The 6,558-nt window shown below is 38.3% G+C and overlaps 1 non-coding gene across 1 annotated transcript; it reads right to left on the bottom strand.

Annotated features, from left to right (window-relative positions):
- Window positions 1-4,806: 4,806 nt before the first annotated feature.
- Window positions 4,807-4,913, bottom strand: LOC141602789 (small nucleolar RNA R71). The gene has a single exon (XR_012524698.1). It is a non-coding gene; the product is annotated as a small nucleolar RNA R71 (small nucleolar RNA).
- Window positions 4,914-6,558: the final 1,645 nt, after the last annotated feature.

The following is a 6,558-nucleotide window of genomic DNA, read 5'->3' as shown; positions in this document are numbered from 1 at the left end:
CTCCTAATCCCGCCCGCCTCGATAGCGGCCTCTACTAATGATTAGGGAAATTATCTATACTCGATATATTGTCGATTATATGCATGCAATGCATCATCCATTAGATTAATCCTAGCATGTGAGAATTAACTAAGTCGGTGAAACAACTAATTTATCATACAATTAAGCTGAAGTAGGGATTTAGATTCAATTACATGTCGAAGCATACAAAAAATAATAAAGAAATACAATAATAAATACAATAATGAAAATTACAACGGATTCGTGATTTATGTTGAAAATACCTTTAAAACGGATGGTTTGGAAAAAATGAATAAACAAATTAACGAACAGGAATTAGGCGATAATACGAATAATAGTAGATTAATACGTAAACTAAAACTAGGTCAAGGCAGAACGGGAGTTCAGTGACATAAATCAACCTGGAGGAGGCGCAGCAGAGCTGCGCCCTCTAGAAGAGGCGCAGCAGTTGCTGTGTCTGTTCCAAGGTTGAGTTCTGGCTGTGAAGCCGGAACTGCAAATCGTTAACATTCGTGGGTGATATTAATGGTTGATTACGATATTCGACTCGGATGAAAGTTATTTAATACATTAAATACATGTGAATGAGTCATAAAAGCGATAAAACATGGATGAGACGAATGCAAACGAATTAATTACATGAATGAAAGATTGATTAGTGACACGAGTGAACTAAATAGGTTAAATATGACGAATTAATGAAGAACTAATGACGGATATGACAATAGACAGATGGAAATATACCAAAGATCGAATTCCAGAAACTCAATATGAAAGAATCGAATTTCTACAACCCGGATTGATTTTGATGACGAAAACCCGCAAATATTAGATTATAAGGGATTTAAGTCGGGAATTAACGATGAATTATATACTAACAGTGATTAACAATAGGTTGAATTATTAGAATTATTATGCTTAAGTCGTCATATGAACAATGAACAATAAACGAAAGAAAATAACAAAACGAACGAATTGACAAGAAGATTTAAGGAAGAAGAAAGGAAGCAGAATCGCGCAGCCCTCACGAAGAGGCGCGCAGCAGTGTGTGCGCGTCCCTTCAAGAGGCGCAGCGATTCTTTATCCTCTCTTGACGTCTGTCTCCTGATAATCAGTAAAAAAGGGTTTTAAACATGGTTTTACAAATCGGTTTTTAGAAGTACTTTCGACATAAACCTTACAATATGATTACAAAAATAAAGAACAATAATGAAAAGAAGGATTTACACCCTCAGACTTACATGTTTGATGAAACGAGATGAACTAAGTTTATGTTTTAGTGATGCTCGACTTGAATGTAACGAAAGTGCCCTCGTAAGAGGAAAACTATTAAGATTTATTAAGTTGATTGATTGTGGAGTTGGTCAAATTGGTCGGTCATGCAAACGAGGCTGGTACTCAGAAGGATTCGAGCTTACGTGGTCGAAATTTCAAGCACGTAGACTCCAAAAATTAAGAACGTGGTCTAGAATACAAAGGGAGAAGAGAAGGGCGGACACTCGCGTGAGAAATATGAGGAGCAAAGGCTCCTATTTATACTAATCACGTGGAGGAATTATGGTTTTCGGAGAAACTTTGGAAGTGAATCTCGAGAAGATATGAAAAGATACGAAAAATACGCAGAAAAGGACCTGGGAAGAGGCGCAGCAGGCACTGCGTCTCTTGGAAGAGGCGCAGCAGCTGCTGCGTCTGTTCCCAGGTGGTTTCCTCCTACGGAAGAAAGATTTCCGTGTTTAGTTTATGGAATAACGGATTAATCTTATTTTCCTTAATATTTTGTGTGAATATTACGGGAAATTATTTACCAAAGATTAAAAGATTGTGAAATATGGAATAGAAATATCCGGAACATTCCAGAACATTCTGACTCGGGATTTAGCGGTTATCAGAAAATGAAGACGGTTTTAGGCCCGGACTCCAAATGTACTCTAATTACTGTCAAAACGACCGTATTGGCGCGTAAATGACAATTAAGAGGTAGACATAAATGTTTGAGCAATCACATGACAATAAGCTTACGAACTGTCACAAATCGTTCCGCGTATCAAACATGTGGCCCAATCATCACCGGGTGGTTTGCGGGAGGTGCAGATATGAGGTATCTACACACTCTCACTTAGCCTTTCACACATCACACACCCTAAGTCCATCTCGGGACCGTTAGAGGGAGATAGTTAGAAGTTTTTAGAATCCTCTCAAGCTTGTCAAGTATACCCATCCTTTAGAGCCAAGACATGGAAACTTGATCCCACGTCATTTTAACCTACCTTTATGTGCTCAGGCTACATCAAGCCAGAGGACCCCATTTCGAAGCCATTGATGCGACCATAATTGCCGCATATTTAGCCCCCGAATTACCATTGTTTCCATGCTTTTTAGTGCCTATTTGGGTCATTTCTTATCTTTAGTTCTTTGTTTTGCATACTCTTTGAGATTTTGATCCCTTGGTAGGAAAGGAGTAAGAATCTTGCATTTTCATGGCAAAACGAGGCTAAATTGATTGTATTCAATGACCAAGCATCAAGGAGAGACAAGACTAGAAGGCCTTTGTACATATTATAGTAGAAGAGCATTGTTGAGAAAAGGATCCTTGAGTCCCCAAGGAAATCCCCAAGGAATTCATGAAGAAAAGGGAAGAAAAGAAGAAGAAAAGCTGCTGCCAGACAATCCGAACGGATTGTACACAATCCGTCCGTCCGCCCTCGCCAATCCGAGCGTCCCTCAAAGGAATCCGCTCGGATTCCCCGTCGCCAATCCGAGCGTCTTGACCAAGAATCCGCTCGGATTCTCCAGCCCAGATCCGGCCGTCCCGACTCCCATCCGCACGGATTTCAGTACAGCACGTTTTCGTTCTTCAAGCCACGATAAGAGAAGCCCTTCTCTCGGACAATACCGGAGTCTCCTTGCTCAACTTAAAAAGTGTAATTACTAGTTTAGCCCTTAGTTAACCCTAATGCATCCTCCCTAAATTTCACTATAAATACCCCATTAGTCTAATTAGAGGAGCATGTTCTTCTTATCAATAATTAGTGTAGTTAATATCAAGCAAAATCTCTCTTCAATATTGTAATCAAGTATTAATTAAGTTTTAATCCAAGTTTTAGTTCTTTAATCTCTCTCTTGTTCTTCCTTTATTTTGGGTAATTAGAAGATTATTGGGTTTATTGGGAGATTGACAACCTTCCATCAATCATCAAGTTCTTCTATTATTCTTTGCATCTTTATTATTGGAATCATTAGTAGGTATAATCTCTTAATCCCTTTTTAATTATTGCTAATTACTTTCATTTATTCATCATGTTTCATTATGTTAGTATGATTGACAACCTTTCTAGCATGATCAATATGATAATGAGTGAGTAGTCTCTTAGCTAGGGTTTAATGGGTGATTAGGGGAAACCAACATGGGGAATGATTCATGCTTAAATTAATGTGCTTTCATATCTTATTTGCTTGCTTGTTTTGATCTTAATACATGCACATGTTATATTTGATGAAATGCTAAGCCTATGAATCCTTGCATTTACTATCATCTTCTATCCTTTCAACTTGACTTGTAAGACATAACCCAACTCGAGTCTTGTTAGACCATGCATGTGTTGAGTAGGAAAGATTAAGTCGACTTGTAGGTGTTGTACAATCTAATCGATTCGGCTCCGGGACCCAAACTTTCCTAGGATTGTAAGATATAACCCAACTCAATCCATCACAACAATAATTGCTTGCTTATAATTTGAGAACATGTTTGTATGATCATATCCCATGAATCCCCTATGAACCCATGACACCCTAGTGCTTTTAATCAATTGTTTACACCCCTTATTTTATTCATCTTGCTAGTTTATTTTCGTTGTTATTTTAGTTTAGTAACCTTCTACATCAACCCAATTTGTGACACCCCTAGACACTACTAGTTACAATAGAATTCTCATTTCAATACCCGTCCCTTGGGATCCGACCTTTACTTGCCTCTTTACTAATTGTAGAGTTGCTCGTGGAGTATAAATTGTGTTTTGTATCGACCATTGACCAACGACCACATATGCTTAATTGTGAACACCAAATGGCTCCGATCAAAAATGGCGCCGTTGCCGGGGACGGTGTTTAATTGATTTAAGATTTCTTTTATTGTTTTTAGTTGTGTCTTTTTCACCTTGGGGGAAGTAAAACTCCTCAAGGTTTGTTCTAATTGTTTTCGAGTTGTTTGATATTTTGCATGTCTAGAAGGTTACAAAGAAATTTGTTACCTTTTGACCGTGAAATCGAAAGAACCTTGACGAATAATAGGAGACTTGTTAGGAGGAATTTGGGAGGTGTTGGTGAAATTGTTCAACCCACTAGTGAGTTTGTCAATCCTTTCGCAATAGAAGGAGAAGAGAACCCATTAAACAATACCCCACAAAATCCACCTACAATGCCTAAATTCTCGTCACACTCTATACCCACCGAGGAGGATCTACCAAATGGTACTCCTACCCCACAACATCTCACCGGAAACTTTATTGCCAAGTCCGCCTTCATCCAACTAGTTGAGAGGAGCCAATTCGGGGGAATGCCTAGTGAGGACCCTCATTCTCATATGGAAACCTTTTGCGATTATTGTGAAGCTATCTCTCAAACGGGCGTGACTCAAGACCAAATAAGATGGGTCTTATTTCCTTTTTCGTTAATCGGCACCGCAAAGCAATGGTTGAAGGGCCTTGATAAGGCCACCCTTGGAATAGATTCTTGGAAGAAGCTAGCTCTAGCTTTCTACAAAAATTCTACCCACCGGAAAAGACTAACATGCTAAGAGCTCAAATTACGGGTTTTAAGCAAAGGGATGAAGAATCTTTGTATGAAGCTTGGGAGCGGTTCAAAGGTATTTGTCGCTCATGTCCTCACCATGGACTTAGCGAATGGTTTTTAGTGCAACAATTTTGGAATGGTTTATATGAAGATTCAAGGAACATTCTCAATATGGGATCAAATGGAATGTTCACCGAAGTTGATGACAATCAAACATGGAACAAGATTGAGGAAATGGCGGTCCATAATTCACAATATAGTAGGCCTCGCAAGGCTACTAGAGGAGGAAAGTATGAAGTGGACACCGTGACTCAATTAGGTGCTCAACTTAGTGCTCACATTGACACAATCAACTTGAAGTTTGAACAAGCTATGGCTAGGCTTGAGGAAAAATCAAAAACATCAAAGCACCATGTCAATGCCATGACGGCATCCTCATCAATCCCAAGTGGGATATGTGAGAATTGTGGAACCTTGGGTCATGACTCAAGTGAATGTAGGGGAACAACCGAACAAGTTAATGCTTTCCAAGCTTACAAAAGTGGTACCCCTTATTCAAATTTTTACAATGAAAACACCAAGTTCCATCCAAATCTCTCATACAAAAGCCAAAATGTTCAAAACCCTCAAACAACATACACTCCACCACCCATGAGGAATCAAAATCAAAGACCCTTTTACAATCAAAACCAAGGTTACCAAAATCAAAATCCATACAATCACCAAAATGACCAAGGTTTTGATGTCCAAAAAGCGGTCCTCCAAATGCAAAAGAATCAACAAGAATTTTTCACTCAAATGCAAAAAGATAGCCAAGCAAAAGATACCACCATCAACAACATTCTAGCTCACACCAAGATGTTGGAAACACAATTGACTCAACTAGCATCTTCAAGCTCACAAAGACAAAAGGGGCAATTACCACCTCAAAGTAATCCCCCTAGACATGAAACGGTTAGTACCATTCACTTGAGAAGTGGTACAAGATATGAAGCACCAAAGGAGCAAGTTGAGAATGAAGTTGTGAAAGCTAGTGAAAATGAAGTTGTTGTGCAAAGTCCCAAAGAAGGGGAATCATCAAAAGAAGAAAGTTCAAAGAAAAATGAAGACAAAGCCAAAGAGAAGGAGCCCATTGTGGTTAGACTTCCTTTTCCAAGTCGTCAAGCCAAGCCCAAATTTGATGATCAACTTGGAAAGTTCATGGAAATTGTGAAGAACTTAGAAGTCTCAATTCCTTTCACGGAATTAATCAATCACGTTCCGGCTGTTAGGTTCATATACCTATTATTAGACTCCTCTAATAGTGAACTAATTAACTTGTTAATTATTTGTTCTTTAGATCTAGTGCATGCATAACAAAATGAAAGATTCATGAGAAAAACAATGTTCCTTACATTGTATAATGGTTCGAAAATTTGGGCACAAGTAAGGTCACCTTCCTTCACTTGTTCTTGAGCTTATAATGATGGATGATCCTCCTAAGACTCCAAGTTTAGAAGCCACTCCAATAAATTGCACCCAAGATGAATCCCAAAAATCTCTACTAATATTAACTAGATATATAGTAGAAACAATACCTTAATAATACTAATATTCTTATATTACTACTTCTAGTAATAGATTTTTATGTATTAGTATTTGATGAGAGGTTTTTATCAATTTGCATGTGAGGAATATAGAGAAAAAACATGTAAAAACAAGCAACAACCAAGTAGTGTAAAATGAGCAACCAAATGCCCCTTTTAACAT

Source organism: Silene latifolia, chromosome 9 (genome assembly GCF_048544455.1).
Source record: "Silene latifolia isolate original U9 population chromosome 9, ASM4854445v1, whole genome shotgun sequence".
In the NCBI taxonomy this organism is placed as follows: domain Eukaryota; kingdom Viridiplantae; phylum Streptophyta; class Magnoliopsida; order Caryophyllales; family Caryophyllaceae; genus Silene; species Silene latifolia.
The sequence above is the reverse complement of the archived record's forward strand: the minus strand, read 5'-3'. Positions and strand labels throughout refer to the sequence as shown.